We start from the raw sequence: 17,424 nt of genomic DNA, 5'->3' as shown, positions 1-17,424 counted from the left end.
TTTAGCGTGGCCAATCCACCTAGCCTACACATCTTTGGGTTGTGGGGGCAAAACCCACGCAAACACCGGGAGAATGTGCAAACTCCACATGTCAATGACCCAGAGCCGGGATTGAACCTGGGACCTTGGCGCCGTGAGGCAGCAGGGCTAACCCACTGTGCCACCGTGCTGCCCCATGAGCTGTCACTTATGACAGACCATAGACAACCAGTCTCTGATGGAATTATACATGACTTATTTATGAGAAAACATGAAACTATTCACTTTATAAGACTATGTAAATGCCCCAAACTAAAAGCTAGTTTCCCACTGAGGCGCTATTTTCCTGAACTACAGATCATAACTGTTTAGTGTTCTTTATATATAAACCATGTGAATTTACCAGTGGACTTGTTCCCGTATCTGGATTCCTCCAAACCCTAACCATTCTCTAAATTAGTTTGTAATTAGGTAGCTTTTCTTTTCTTTATACAAAGGGAGGTCGAAGTCGAGAACTCTCTCACAAAAAGCAGTGAATTCTAGCTCAACTATTCACGTTAAATCCGTGATCAATACATTTCAGCTGGCCAAGGTTATTAACGGATATGGAGCCAAACAAGGTGGATGGAGTTAAGAAAAAGATCAGCTACGTTTTCATTGAATGGGGAAACTGACTCAAGGAGCAGAATGGGCTACTCATTATCCTGTGGCGCAAACAGGATTGATTAGAAGAGAAATATCATGGAATTTAACATGGCTAGTCACTGTTGACAGGATTTGACTTGTAGAATTTGTGCTGATTTGCATGTGAGCCGGTCTGTACAATTTCTCAAAATTATTCCGTCACCTCAACAACCTCAATTTTCAGCTTGTGATACATCTGTCCTCATTACAACTTTTGTGATGCCAGGGAATATACAAAGAAGAAAGTTAATTCTGAACATCCTGATTAAATTACACACTAGCATTAATTTAATAGCTAATATTCTCCATATATTAAGGATGTCTCTTGTCATTTGCCATGGTCAAGGAAAGATCCATTCTGTTCCAGCAACTGTTAAGTATTCTCAAGACACTCAGATTACAATGAAATGGCCAGAGCGCAAAGATAACAGAATCACATTGCAATAATCTCACACACTCTCTACTTCAAATAAACTACTGAGGAGAAACAGCAGTGCAACAATGGTAAATTAGATCCTTGCCAGTGTTTCCATAGATTTGTTTTACAGGGTTCATTTGAAGCAGAACAAGCCCAATTCTCCTTCCATTTAATGGAATGAATGGAGAGTCCAGTATTTCTGTAAGGTGCCTGCAATCCTCACCAACATATGTTCTCTTCTACGTTTTGCATGCTTAACTGAACAGGCAGTAAAGTTGAAAACTTCTCCCTATAAATTGGAAAAATCGTGTTCAGTTTTTTTGTTCATCGGGTGTGAGTATCTCTGGCTAGGCCAGCATTTTTTGCTCATCTCTAATTGCCCTTGAGAAGGTGATGATGAGCCACCTTATTGAACCGCTGCAGTCCATGTGATGGAAGTACATCCACAGTGCAATTAGGAAGGGAGTTCCAGGATTTTGACCCAACGACAGTGAAAGCATGGCGATATAGTTCCAAGTCTAGGCGGTGCTTTGAGGGTAACTTACAATTATTGGTATTCCAATGTCCTCGCTGGGCAAGATCCAGATCTGAATATCCGGATGCCGGATTCACCCGGCGCCCTGGACTCACAGGCCGTACCTGCAAGACTTCACTGGACGCTGTTTAGTACTAGTCCATACGAACCTGGAATCGCCCAGGCCATTAGAGAGTCCCAGGTGGTCAGGGACAGGGCAGGGTGGCATCTTAGCACTCCGCTGACACCTGGTCATATGGGCACTTTGGCACTGCCAACTTGGCACCATGGCAGTGCCAGGCTAGCAGTACTAGGATGTCAGGTTGGCACCGCCAGTGGTCAGGCCCGGGGGGGGGGGGGGTCCTCCAGGTACAGCCTCGGTGGGAAGAAACTCCTCGAGGGCCAAGTGCTGTTGCAGACTTCAACTTGAGTCTGCTGAATCGAGCCCTGAGTGTCTGTGGTGGACGGAGTCAAAGTTTAAGGTGGCGAATGGGGAGCTGTTCAAGTGGACAGCTGTGTCCTGCATGGTATCAAGTTTTTGGAGGATGGATGCAGCCACACTCATCCAGGAAATGGAGGGAATTCCACCACACTCCTGACTTGTGCCTTGCAGATGACAGACAGACTGTGGGGCATCAGGAGATGACTTACTCGCTGCAGTATTCTCAGCCTCCAACCTGCTTTGTCGGCAAAGTATTTACATGGATGGTCCAGTTCAGTTTCTGCTCAATGGTACCCACCCCAGTTCAGTTTCTGCTCAATGGTACCCACCCCAGTGCCGTGAGCAGAGATGGATTCAGGAATGGTAATGCCATTGAATGTCAGTTGCAAATGGGTAGATTCTCCCTTGTTGGAGATGGTCATTGCCTGGCACTTGTGTCCAGGTCTTGCTGCATATGGCCACAGACTGCTTCAGTATCTGAGGAATTGCAAATGGTGCTGCGCATTGTGCAACCATGAGCAAACTGCCTCACCTCTGACCTTATGATGGCGGGAACGTTATTGAAGATAGTTGGCCCTTGGAAACGACCCGGAGGAATTCCTGCAGCAATGTCCTGTACACATGCCAATGTACATTTAAAATTGACAGATGAATACTGTGAAAATGATGGTGAGTCTCTAATCTAAAAAGAAAAGAAGACTTCCATTCATATAACATCTTTCACAATCGCAGGTAAACCTAGCACACTTTGTAGCCAGTAAAGGAATGTTGCAAACATGGTAGTGACTTTGTATGCAGCAAAATTCCACAAACAGAATGTTTTTGGTTTTTAAAAAATAAATTTAGAGTACCCAATTTTTTTTGTCCAATTAAGGGGTAACTTAGCCAGTCCATCTACTCGGGACATCTTTGGGTTGCGGGGGTGAAACCCATTCAGATACGGACAAACTAGTGCATTCTCCATGGAATGGTAGATGATAACTGACAGTTAACTACTAACCATTGTTTGAAATTAAAACCAGGCAGCTTTGACTCTGATTGGTCAAGGCATTGCACTGAGGATATCTCGTCAAGTTTGAAGTAGCGCCTGAACTGGTTCCATGTCCTTATGGTGGCTACTAGCACTGGGCTCCTGGAGTGTCTGTGTGTGTGAGGGGGTGGGGGAGCAGTGTGGTGGCGAGCATCAGAGAGACATCCCCATGCAGGAGACCTCCTCCATTCAGGCCCAGTCCGCCTCTCGTTCCCTTCGCGACCGCTTTACGCTCTCTGTGTTTGCCGCTCAGTGGTAGAATAGGGGGCGGGATTCTCTAATCCTGAGGCTAAGTGTTGACGCGACGGCGTTTTACGACGGCGTTAACAGGCCCCCAGGAGCAGCGATCATGAGCCCTACAAGGGGCCAGCATGGCACTGGAGCGACTAACGCAGCTTCAGTTGCCGATACCGGGGTCAAACGGGCGCCGTGGCTCTGTGCATGCGCGCTGTGGCCGGCGCAAATTCGCGCATGGGCGCTAGTTTCTTTCTCCGCGCCAGCCCCGACGCAACATGGCGTAGAGTTACAGGGGCCCGGCGCGGAGTAAAAGAAGCCCCCACCAGGACAGGCCGGCCCACCGATCGGTAGGCCCCGATCGTGGGCCATGCCACGGGGGAGGCCCCCCCAGGGTAAGACCCCTCCTCCCTCCCACCAGGCCGCATCCCACATGATGGATGCCGAGGTCCCGCCGGGTAAGACCACACGTGAACGCCGCTGGCGGGTCTCGGCCTATCTCGGCGGCCACTCGGCCCATCCCGCGCGAAGAATCGCACCCCCCCCCCCCCCCCCCCAAGGCGAAGGCTCTGATTACTTGTGAAGAATGATTTGGAGATGAAGATCGGAAGTGATCTAAATATGAAGAAGAACCGAGGCAGCATGTCGATATCTTTCTGCTAGCGAGAAGGGGAGTGAGTCCCACCTGACCTCCTCCACCAGGTTGGAGAGGTTCCATTTGTTGAGCCTCTTCCAGATGTGGACCACTTGGATCCTCAGGTACCTGAACTTGGTCTGGATTACTTTAAAAAGGTAGTTCTCCACCTCCGCTGCCTCCCTCTCGGGGGTTCATCGGGAAGATTTTATTCTTTCCCAGGTTGGATTTGTAACCTGAGAAGGCACTAAACTCCCTGAAGAGTCCGGTTATCTTTCCCATATTGGCTAGGGGGGTTGTCACGTAGAGGAGATCTCTACAGAATCTCATCCGCACGGATGAGATTCTATGCTCTCTGCTCCCTCTCCGAATTCCCGACCACCAGTCCGCCGATCCGAGGGCAATAACCAGTGGTTTGATCGCCAATGCAAACAGGAGAGGAGATAATGGGCAACCCTGTCTCGTACCCCTTTGCAGTCGAAAGTATTCGGAGCTGGTGGCGTTCATCCGTACGCACGTCGTAGGGGCACTGTACAGGAGCTTCACACGCACGGTGACCCCTGCCCACAACCCAAACTGTTAAAGCGTTATAACCCAAACCATGAGGTACCTCCATTCTTCTTGATTCAAGGCTTTCCCAGTCTCCAGGGAGACAATCACCTCTTCCTCCACCACCCCCCCAGGTGAGGGTCATTATTACATTCAGCAGGCATTTGATGTTCGCTGTTAGTTGTCTGCCCTTGACAAACCCGGTCTGATCATCCATGATCACCTCTGGCAGGCAGCTCTCCAGGCGCCTCACCAGAGCTTCGCGGCGTTATTGAATTTATAATGTTTGAGCAGCGTTTTGGCATTTCAATAAGAAGTGACCCCAATTCCAATTCTCTTCCTGCACCTAGTGGTGCACTAAGGCAGAATTTTGTATGCTTCCATCGCTAGTTATTCCTGGAAAAGGTTGTTAGTCTGTTGCCAAGTGCGTTTAGCTTGAGGGGCACCACTCCACATCCAGTGTGGCTGACCAGCAGTCTCTCCCGTTCTTACCGCCAGCAGTCTCGCTCTCTCTTACCACTAGCTAATGGCATGTTGGAAGGACTTGCAAGTTGACACTCAGCATGTTTGATTGCACCTTCCGGGGCGGCTCAGTGGCGCAGTGGTTAGCCCGGCTGCCTCACGGCGCCGAGGACCCGGGTTCGATCCTGGCCCCAGGTCAGTGTCTCACCTCCACAACCCAAAGATGTGCAGGATAGGTGGTTTAGCCATACTAAATTGCCCCTTAATTGGATAAAAAATGAATGCACCTTCCTGCACCTCTCCTGGCCATCAAGTCCAGGAGTGGGATTCGAACCCAGAGCTTCTGGCTCAGAGGCAGGGACGCTACCCACTGCATGACAAAATCAATAGGAAAGTGGTGACGTCTAAAATATAGGAATGGTTTCTTTCCCCTCCCTATCCCATTTTGTCTTCCCTCTCTCCCTCCAATACCTCTCACCGTCACGTATTTGATGCCTGTACAAATCTCTTTCAGTCAAGAAAGGGTCAATTCTCTGCAAACTGATCGACCCTCTCCGTGCAGTTTGTTAAAATGCAGCGAAACGCACTGCTCTGGATCCTTGCAGTAAGTTAATTAACAGTAGTTGTGATTAATAATCAGTCTCGTTTATTAGTAAATTTCTGGCTGAGATGGCTGTGTGGCAGAACAAAAGCCTTCAGAGAGAAGGCGGCTATATTTATCCTGATTGTGTTTTGGGAATTTTAACATGTTTTGTGCAGGTCTGACAAATGGGCTATTAATTATCTAATGCTGTCTGACAAGAGCCGGTTGATAAAGATATATGTTGTTGAATCAGAGGATGAAAACTGCAGGAGAAGAACCCCACAGGGAAAGATCTGTCCTCGACTGGGATGCTGGCCACAAAGACATCAGTAGCCAGTCTGTTTTTGGCTTGTGTCACAGTCTCTGGTAATGAAATATGGTGTGACATTCAGGACATTGTTTTGAAAATGTGTTCTGTAAATTCTGATTAGCAAAAAGTAAAGTGGGCCTTCACTAAATTGGGGTTAAGCCATAATCAATAACATATGGAGTGTCTGGCCTGCTTTGCATGGCTGTTGGTGAAAGTGGCATTTCATTATCATTAAGTATCCTATAAACAGGGGAAGCACTTTCCCATCTCTTTATTTGAGAGTTTACCTTGCAGTCAGAAGATAGAGCAGTCAATCGTCCTTCTCACTCTGACACATACCCTGTCAATTCGAGCCAACTTCACATTTTTTTGCACCAGTTGTGGAAGGAATGATCAAACATTTACATGGAAATCTTATTACTTTTTATTTTGCATTTAATAAAATGTCCAAATCTTTACTTTTAATGACTATGTAAAAGTTTAAAATTATTAATTTATAGATGGATGCAGGGGTGGTGGAATTAAACCTAAATAGCTGGTTTTAACACAGATTTTCCAAGTGGTCTTAACAATGGATTCCTGCTCCTCCGCCCCAGGCTTTTTTGAGGCGGTGAAGGTCACGGAGCACCATTGTGTTGTTCCAGGGAGTGTTAAAACCCCAGAGCAACGTTACAATCTCCAATCCACCATCAAGAGAAGGTGGTCATCAAGGTTACACAGCAAAAGGAGGAAGGTCACAATCAGAGCATAAGGCATCTGAGAACCTGCTCACAAAACATCTGGCCACTGCTTCGAGCTTTGCATTCACAGAAATGTTTGAGCTGGTTGCTTACCAAGCCTTCAATCAAAGTATGGCACATGGGCCAAGCAGCTTTGGAGAGGAAAAAGACTGAAACCAATATTTACTTTTTAATAGATTTTCCCGCCCACAAAACATTAGTCCCAGAGCAAACCAAACCTTTCATCGTCTTAACTATTAAAACGTAAGTGGGGCGTCCTCAGAAAATAATGTGCATGTCCAATTTGTAATTTTCATGTAAATGGCATATATGGATTTTAAAACAAAAATAAAAAATGCGGCTTCAAACTCAACTAGCCAGATCCTTTCTATTATTTGCCATCCTGCCCACTTATGGCAGAACTGCCCAGTGGCTCATTTTCATTCATTTAAATGCTGCTTTAATAACTAGACCCCTCCACAGATCTTTGCCACATGGCTCTGTAATCGTGGTTCACAGTGTGCTCTGTGGAGTACAGATCAATTGATAAGAAAAAAGGTCACATCAACCCTCAAGTCATTGTTGGAAAGGACAGTTGATTTCAGATAAACCATCTCTCCTGCCTGTGAAAATTTCCCAAACCCATTATTTTTAGCAAGTGGCACACTGGCTACAAACATTCAGGGACAGTGAACACTCATTAGCTGACACTGGGTTATTTGATGCAGCGTGTATTACATTCTGAGAAATCAGACATTCACCTTGGTACCCACATACAATTCTGTCAAGAGTCCATGTGCTCACAGCACCGAACAGGGCAATGTCCTGAGACATGGTTCTTATTACAGTTGTATTTGGCTGCACCCTGATTATTCTGCTAAATATGCACAGGCAAAAAAAAAAAGCATACCTGTTCCAAGCATAGAAATTAAACGGACCAAGCATTCTGACATTCACATTCTTTGTACAAGATTACAATGGAGCAAACATTTCCTCTTTTTGATCCAAGTAAATTTCCAATCCAAGAATAAAGCTCCTGGGTTTTAACACTCCAGCACCAAACGTTGGTCCTGATTTGCCGACCACCTTTTCTCAGCATATTTCAGAAGAGAATCACTCCTCTGGCACTGCTCTTTCTCTGCTCTTGTTTCCACTTGTTAAATGACTAACCGGAAAGAAATTTGCCAGCTTTCTATTTTTAAATTAAATCAAATTCCTTGAGTTAACCCAATTCACCCATAAAATATCCTGGCGAGGTATTTGAGTCCATTCAGGACTGAAAAAGATGTCACACTCCCAAATGTACACTTGTATCTTTCCTGAACAATTTTCTTGCCATTTCTTCTACCCTCTTGATTAGATTGATAGCTGATGGGTGCCATAGGTTCCAGCCACCTCCAATTCCCTGCCCAAATAGACATTATTCACAACCGAGCCATGGAAGAAAGGATCAGCAGCCTAATTAGCCATCGGGGCTGTCACAGCAGAGCTCCCTATTTCTCTTTTTCAATGTCCGCCTTCAGCTGGTTACTGGATTGGTGATCAGGAGTGATAAATCAGACTGGCTTTGCCTTTCCATAACCAAAACAACAACTTGCATTTATATGTACATATATCACATGTATTTTAATATCATTTGATGGCTTTACACCATATCTTCCAGCCCCATGTAAAGTTCCCTCCCCACTCCCCATGCGGCATGACACAAATCTCTACTGTTTTTTTGAGAAAACAAACCAGTTATGATGCCCATGCCACAGATGTAGAGATGCCTGGAGGCCCCAGGGTTGAGGGTTGAAGGCTGGGAAGTGCCCTCTGGCAGTGCTCCTTGACAGTGCCAGGAGTCACTGAGGGAGGGGTTCTGAGAGAGTGGTGTACAAGGGCAAATGTGCTGGAGGGCTGGGGAGATAAAGCCGTGGTGGGGAAGGGGGGGGCTTCTTCAATGGCCATGTGTAGGATGGGAGGTGGTTCATTTATCTCGCCCTTTATAGATGGCGGCCTGATCTCTGTGTAGCCAGGCTTGCCTGCTCCATCAGGCCCCACCTCACTAGAGTGATGGCACAAACGGCGCCCTGGATTTTTTTCTGAGTTGTCAGAAGATCTGGACAGGAAACTGGCTGTGTTTCTGGAGAGAAATAAGCCAGTTTTCAGTCAGCACCTGATACTTCGCCATTTAAAAAAAATCCTCCCTATATGTCACAGCCAGTAGCAAGATATGATATATTGATCCACAAGTGAGTTATAGTCAGGACTAATGACTGGAGGTATTTATGATGACATTTTCTATTTATACCACACATTTAAAACATGATTTTTTAAATGGATGCAAGACGTCTAAATTCTGAAATAAGTACAGTCCTCCCACAGAATTCAGGCCACATATGTCGTATAAAATCCATGTGTCCATCACTTGCTCCATAACAAATAGTTGTCAGCATCCTCCTGCTTTAGTTAGTGTACATTTAGCAATTGTTTCACTAGTTTGTGTGAATACCAAGCATAAGGACCATCCTGCAATAAAGAAGCAACTGTTGCCAAGGCAACCCCACCTGTTATAAGTCTGCAATTATTCCTTGTATTATCACTTTTTTTCACATGTACAATTTTTATTAATTCACTCTTTTCATTCTCTCAGTGCAAGAGATTGACAGCTATACCTTCAGCTGCCTGGGCACCAGTTTCTCGCCCCAAACCTCTGTTTCTCTACTTCTCTATTCTCCTTGAAGACACTCCTTATATCCTGCTTCTTTGACTATGCTTTTGGTCTCCTTATGTGGTTAACATTTAGTTTGATAACACTCTTTGTGATGTATCTTGAACATTTTACTGCAATTGAGATACTGGGCGCGATCTAACGCGCCCCAAAGGCAGTGTAGCATAGCCAGTAGATGCTGAGCCAACCCTCTTCAGGGATCTACCCGGCTCGCCACACCTTGTGAGATCTAACATTGTGGGCAGGATCACTTTTAAAAATAAAGTTAGAGTACCCAATTCTTTTTTTCCCAATTAAGAGGCAATTTAGCGTGGCCAACTCATCTGCCCTGCACATCTTTGAGTAGTGGTAGTGAGAACCATGCAGACATGGCAGAACGTGCAAACTTCACACAGATTATGACCCGGGGCTGGGATCGAACACGGGCCTTGGCGCCGTGAGGCAGCAGTGCTAACCACCGCATCACCGCGCCGCCCCGGGCAGAATCACTTTTCAGCAAATCTGCATATTAGAGTGAGGCAGCTAGTCTCACTCTAATATGCACTCCCACGATCTACCCAAGGTGTGGGATCTAACCTCCTCACCTTAGAGATCTCAGGCGAGCACCATTCAGTGCTTGTCCCCACAAACGGTGACCAGAGGGGCAACATGATGATGCAGTGGTTAGCACTGCTGCCTCATGGCACCGTGGATCTGGGTTCGATTTCAGCCCCGAGTCACCGTCTATGTGAAGTTTGCAAATTGTTCCCATGTCTGCGTGGGTCTCACCCCCACAACACAAAGATGTGCAGGGGAGGTGAATTGGCCACGTTAAATTGCCACTGAATTGGAAAAAAATAGAATTGGGTACTCTAAATTTTTTTAAAAGCAAATGGGGATTAGGCGTATTGGCACTCGTGGGAGTCTCCCAGGGGATCGGAGACCCCCAGGTGCTTGCCCTTTGGGCAGGATGGCACCCTGGAACTGCTGGTGCCACCCAGACACCTTGGCACTGCCAGCCTAGCACCCTGGCAGTGCCACCCAGGTGCCAGTTGGCACTGCCAAGGTGCCAGGGTGGCACTGCCATCTGGCAGGGACAGTGCCAGGCCAACAGTGCCAAGCTGGCATTCTTCTTGCAACAGGGATCGAGCCTGGGGGTGCCCGGTGCAGGGGGCCTCAAGACCCACTTATAGGCGAGTTGGGGCTTTGGGAGGGGGCAATTCGAGGGTCGCCTCGGGGGGTGGTGGGGGGGGGGTCAAGAGATCAGGATGCCATTTTTAAATGGTGCCCCAATCTCCTTCTACACTGAGGAGTTCCCACTAGCGGAGCTCCTCAGTGCAGAAAACAGGCATAAGTGTGGCATTGTCTGGTGTTCTCCTCTGAGACCCTGTATGTACCCAAATGGACGTTCAATAGGGTGGTGTATCTCCGTTCTCCAAGCGCCGGGAAACACCCGGCTAAACGCACTCACTACGGGACTCTGTTCCCATTCGAGTAGATAGTGCCCACTATGTAAATGCAAGGTGTTTTTGTTGTTGTTGGGGTTTGATTCTATTTTGTGGTTCATACCACCACCTACTATTGAATTTCAAATGATCTGTTTTGATAGACTGTGGAAGTCCATTTTACAAACTCAAAACTTCACTTGGACTGTCGTGGTATTAAACAACCCCATTGACAGCCTAAATCATGTAATGTTATGGTGTATAATGATTATAGAGTCATAGAGTTGTCCAGTGCAGAAAGGCCCTTCAGCCCATTGAATCTGCACTGCCAATAACTACCCCTAATCTCACGCTAATCCCATTTATCAGCACTTGTTGTGATGGTGTTTCAAGTGCTAAATCAAGTGCTTTTTAAAGGTTGTAAGGTTTCGAGCCTCCACTACTTTCCCAGGCAGCGCATTCCAGATTTGCACCACCCGGTGAGCGAAAAAAGGTTTCTCAAATCCCCTCGGAACCTCCTGCCCTTCACCTTAAAACTATGCCCCCTTGTGCATGACCCCTCAACCATGGGGAACAGCGGCTTGCTATTGGCCCGGTCCAAACCCTTCATAATCTTATACACTTCAACATATCCCCCTTCTGCCTCCTCTGCTCTAAAGAAAACAATCCAAGCCTATCCAGTCTCTCCATATAGTTCAAATGCTCCATCCCAGGCCACATCCTGGTGAATCTCCTCTGTATCTCCTCCAGTGCATTCACATCCTTCCGATAGTGAGACGACCAGAACTGCACACAGTACTCCAGCTGTGGCCTAACCAATGTTCTGTACAACTCAACATAATCTCCTTACTTTTATACTCTATTTGACAACTGATAAAGGCATCTGCCTTCATAATTACCTTGTTCACCTGCGCTGCAGCTTTCAGAGATCTGTGAACAAGTACCCCAAGATGCATCTGTTCCTCTGAGCTTCCTAGTGCCATTCACCACATACCCACCTGTCCTGTCTCTTCACCCAAAGAGCAGCAAAATCACCCCTTCCCAATTTTCCTGTCCCTTAAACCCAGCTGTGTCACTGCCTATACAGATAACAGGATAATCAGAATTAACCAAGGAAAGGTATCGAACACTGCCATCAAGAATGTCCACACCTCTCTCTCTCTCTCTCTCTTCTCTTCCCCCCCTCCCTCCTCCATTTACCCCAGTAATAAATTTGATAGTCCTACGTGTTTAATGCTAATTGATTTATTAGCTGCTGAAGCAAGTCCGAGGCAATGGCAATGGCAGGCTTAGACTTAAAGCAAATGATTTACAAGATAATGTTTGACTCTTGTAAAGGGTAATCAGATCCAGACAATGGATGATAGGATAATTGAGAAGGAATAAAAGAGGATAAATTGCAGCCTGCTAATGAGTTTACAGGGCCTAATGGGGAGGACATCAGTTTTAACACTCGGGTTACTAGCCAGGTCTGAGGGTTTTTTCAGTTTACTGAAAGCAATGTTGGTGCAAATGAAGATTTATAGTGATTCCAATTAATTACTCCCTCGTTTCCTCACACCTAACATTATATTCTGCTGCTTAAGAGTTCCTTTTCTTGAAATTCATGCACTCACATTATGAATTCCACACATGTCATTAAGCTTGTACTAAATAAAATGCTTCCAAAGTTACTCAAAGCTTGCTAAGTGGGGCATTTTTAAAATACTCCTAAATTAACTTTTAAATACTGCTAAATTAACTTTTCGCTGGTCAAAAATAGCCACTTGAACTTCATTCAAAGAAAATCCAATTGTTAAAAAGGAATACAAAATGCACTGATAGTACGATGTAGGAACTTGTCACTGGAATAATTGTGATCCTCAACAGGACACAAAGGATTAGCTGCAACAGGGAACATGAAGAAACAATGAAACATAGAATGAACTGCAAGCTTGTGACTTGTTTTACTTTACAACTGCCAGCTCTATGGAAAGTGAAGTTCTATGGTCCTGATATAAATAATGTGGCAGTAATATTGCAGCCATTTTCACTAATACAAAATGGTTTCAAAAGCCCAATGATGCAACGGTTCTGGAATCATTTGGGAATCAGGGGCAGGATTCTCTCAGCCCGGGGCCGGGCCGGAGAATCCCCGCGACCAGCGCAAATCACGCCATGCCGCCCCGACAGCGGGACGCGATTCTCCACAGAGCCGAGAATTGGCGCCATTGGCGCTGGCGTGGTCAATGCTGCGCCAGTCGGGGGCCACTCTACGCAGCCCCCCCGCCAATTCTCGGGCCGGTGTGGGCCGAGCGGCCGTCGCCGTTCTAATCTGCTCTCAGCCGGCGGGACCTCAGCGTGGAAGGGTCCGTGGCGGCCTGTGGGGAGGGAGGGAGGGGGGGGCTGCGTTGTGGCCTGGCCCGCGATCGGCGGGCCGGCCTCTCGGTCTGGGGGCCTCCTTTCTTCTGCGCCTGCCCCTTTAGCCCTACGCCATGTTGCGTCGGGGCCGGCGCGGAGAAGGGAGCCACTGCACATGCACGCGTTGGTACCGGTGCCACTGCGCATGGGTCGCTCCAGTGCCATGCTGGTCCCCTGTAGGGGCCAGAATTGCTGATCCTGAGGCCATGTTGACACCGTCGAGAAACACGACGGCATTTCCGACGGCGTCAACACTTGGCCTCAGGATCAGAGAATCCCGCCCCAGCTCTTTATCAAATGCCCAGAATTACTTAAAGTCAAGTAGTGTGAGATCCCCCTCCATGTGGTAGCATAACTCATGTCTGATATGAGGACAATTTCAAGGTATGCTCGGGCAGTTTGTTGAATTGCCTCAATGGTTCCAAAGAAAGATTTGAATTTATGAAGCACCTCATGACCTCTGGATGCTCCAAGGTACCGAACAACCAATGAAATACATTTGAAGTTCAGTCTCTGTCGTAAAGTTAGGATTAGGGTTAGGGTTAGATTTGCATAAGTTTCCACAAACAACAGCGTGCGTGATAATGATCAGATAATGGGTAGGACTCCCCCCACTGCAGCATATTCTGTGGCGGTGGAGGGGCCCACCATTGGCTGATGACAGGATCTTCTGGCCCTGCCACTGCCAATGGGGTTTTCCATTGTTCGTACCCTCCACCGTCAGGGAACCCATTACCCTCACCATGGGCAGCACTGAAGATTCCCCACCCCACATTGGGACTGTCCAGAAAGTCCCGCTCAATGTGTTTTAATAATTTTAGTTGAAGGATAAATAGAAGTCAGGACATCAGTGATGACTCTCTTGCCCCTCTTCAAATAATACCATGAGATCATTTATGTCCATCTGAGAAATAAGATGAGACCCTGAACTAACCTCTCATCCCAAAAATGGCACCTCTGACAATACAGCACTCCCACAGTACTGCACGGAGTATCAACGTCGATTTTATGTTCACGTCACTGGAGTTGTTCTTGAATCCAAAACTTTTCACTGAACAGGAAGTGTACATGTAACTCAATGGACTCATACATTTCTTGAGAGTGGATCATGCTGCCTGTCCTCTAAAATTAAATAATGGCCGACATCTTCCGGCTATTCACGCTGGTGGGATCTGTTGGTACCACCGACAGCGCACTCCCTGTTTCCCGGCGGCATGGGGTGGAATGATTGGGAAATCCCATTGACAACAGTGGGATTAGAAGATCCCACTGCTGACCAACAGCGGGCTGTCTTCCGCTGCAGAGAAACATGCCATGAGGAGGCCAGAGAATCTCGCCCAATAGCTGCTGAGGGTGCATAGTTCTGTGCCTGCCTGTAAGTTTATTTTGGCTGAAAGAATATATGTCATAACTTTCAGTAGAACTCTGGTCATGTTGACTGCACTTCACATTGAACAGCTACAGGCCTCAGGCAGGTAGTGCAGTATAACTGTAGCCTAAGTGACACCATGAGCAATGCGTGTTATGTGAATTTTGTGTCTCAGCTCTTACATTGGGATGGCAATCACCTTCCTTGGCTTATTACCAACATTCTGCTTGCCTGCACACAATGCAACATCTATGCCAACAACATATTTTATATTCAAAAGGCTTATTTATTTATTATGACAGTACATGCACAGGATGACCCAGTATAATAAACATTAACGTTTAAGGTACCTAATAAATATGCAAAGACTGTGTAGAATAAACTCGAGTCACAACCCAGTAACGGTCAAGACAATAAAAATTGCACAACCTCACGTTACACAGCAGTAATTCATCAGGAAACCTCTTTATTCTTAAAACCTATCATTATGCACATCGTGTAACTATGTCCTTCAGTCCTGTTACCATATGAGGCTGGAATTTCAGTGCACTTGTATTGAGGTTGCATTCTGAATGGCATGTTCTTCAAAGTTTCACCCCCCCCCAACCCCCTGTGCACGCCACAAAGTAGCAGTGATGGAGAGTGGGATGCATTGCTTCTCTTTTGCACTTAATGTCAATGTAAAATGCTCATGTGTCAAATAAAGCATGGTCCTTATATAAAAGAACATTTTTACTACTTTGCCCCAACAGTGCAACTTATCCCAACCTTGGGAAAGCATTCCTACTACACTGGTGCACCATTTCAGTTTCTTGTGTGAGCATTTGAGTGGCCTTGCGACCTAAAATTGGCATTTAGTGCAAAGGTACACACTGTCATATTGTAGATTTGTGTGCATAGTTAACTAAGGTTTTTTTTTTAAATGCCGTTCCTGAACGGGAGCCCTCCATTGTGCGGCCGCCTCCCGCCCGCCATCACCGGAAGTCCGTTAACTAAGGTTGCCTGAACTCATTTTACTTGGGACCATCATAGCTATAAACCTTTATTCCAACAATTTGGGCCAGGTTAGAATGGCAGAGAAGAAAGGAGAGAGAGAGAGAGATTGCACATCAGCCGGGATTTTACGACCCGTCGCGGCGGGACCTGCCACGGGAGATTTGGCGACTCGGCCAAATGTCCATTGACGTGCGGTGGGAACAGATGATTCCAGCGGTGGACGGGGCTGGAAAACCCCACCCTACATATGGGCATATTTCTCAGATCTACTCTACGGCATGCCCACTATTGTGGCATTTGCAACATACACTGTTGTCCTTGCTCCCATTATTATTACTACAGAATTATTTCACATAGAGTTTAAACTATGCACGTTGTCAGCAGTTACTGAGCATCAAACTAAATGTCCAAACCAATATTTTAAAATTCCATGTGCCAGTTATTTTAAATTGTTCCGGTCAATGTTCCATCAGGATGACTTAAAATAAAGTGATAAGCTGGAGAATATTTAAATTGTGATTGGAGGAGCTTCAATTTACAGAGAAAATGCGTGTAGAATTGTAACACCAAATAGAGCAGTAGTCCTTTTGTATTACATCTCTCTGGAAATCAGCAGCAAAGTTGACTATAGCAAAACCACTATTTTGAGATCCACTGCTGGGCTATCAATAGACCATTGTAGTTAATCTCATTTTATTGCATTAAAACTAAGAACATATTAACACATACGCTCGCCTTATAAAGGGTTATGGTATTCTTGGTCTAAGTTACATACCTCAAACCTTGCGTACAAATCTTTGATCTTTCCCCCAGTGTTTAAACATCACAGGTGCCAATGACCCACCAATGAAACTTGTACGGCCTTGCTTGACTGCTTTTTCTATCTCAGTGCCAACAGCAAGATAAATGAAACACTGCTTTATTTGAGCACTGCTGTTTTGGGGGCTATTGATTTTTGGTCCTTTCTGTTTAAGACTGAGATCTAAAAAGTTGACAGTGGGTCATTAATTTCATCATATACTCGTTGTCTCATCCATAACCAATCACAGCCAGGAGTTTGCTTGTCAGTCTATGTTTGCAGTTTATTTGTTTGCGTTCGCAAGGCCTTTCTCTTTGCACTGCTCAAGCAATTACTTCCTTCATGTTTTAAATCGAACAGCTCTTTTAATTCACTGAAACTCCTTACCGTTGAACCCCTCATAAATAACACTTTCACAGGTCGCCTGCTTTTTAAAAGTCCATCAAATCTCTGAACTGACCTTTATATTAAACATTAAATGTTAATGATGTGGTAATAACAAGGCAATGTTTTAATTTTGACCTGTTGCATTGCATTTTTCTTGCTGGATATCTTTGAGTTACAAGCTACCTTTACTACCATGGGAACCCTGAACAATTTGGCATTTAATCCTGCAGCTGCTTGATCACTGTAAGCCTGAGCTACTTTAGAACTAATTCCCAATAGTTAAGGCAATGTTATTTGTTATGTTACAGCCCAACATCAACAGATTAAATATTTAAATGAAAAATATTTACAAAGGGAAATTAAAATGGCTAATCGCCTCTTAACAATCCAGTGGTTAATTATGAACGTATTGTATTTGATATCCGAACTAAAAGTATAATTCAGAGCAAATCAATTACTAAAGTAAGAGAAAGATTCCTTGAACATTCAGCAACTGCTGATTTTTTCATCTCTGTTCTATGGAATCGATTGAGGTAATCATAATTGAATGCAGCAACGTGATCTGCAAAGGGAAAATCATAGTTAGACCCTATACATGTATTCATGAAGTGTTTAAGTCCAACAGAAGCAGATGAAGGCTGTTAATTGGGACACCCTTGTGCAGATGAAATCACTCCATTAATCTAATTGTCTCTATTTAGCCCAAACTATCATCATAAATACTTCGAGAATCAATTGATGTCTGAGCCTGGAGGACGACCCCCATAAAAGAGATGTC

At 45.6% G+C, this 17,424-nt stretch overlaps 1 protein-coding gene across 6 annotated transcripts in view; it reads right to left on the bottom strand.

Moving 5' to 3' along the window:
* The window catches only part of mecom (MDS1 and EVI1 complex locus), a 1,243,903-nt gene that overhangs the window by 832,219 nt on the left and 394,260 nt on the right, over window positions 1–17,424 (bottom strand). The window lies entirely within an intron of this gene.

This window comes from Scyliorhinus torazame, chromosome 14, assembly GCF_047496885.1.
Source record: "Scyliorhinus torazame isolate Kashiwa2021f chromosome 14, sScyTor2.1, whole genome shotgun sequence".
NCBI lineage: Eukaryota > Metazoa > Chordata > Chondrichthyes > Carcharhiniformes > Scyliorhinidae > Scyliorhinus > Scyliorhinus torazame.
Note: the sequence above shows the minus strand (reverse complement) of the source record. Positions and strands in the feature narration are given on the sequence as shown.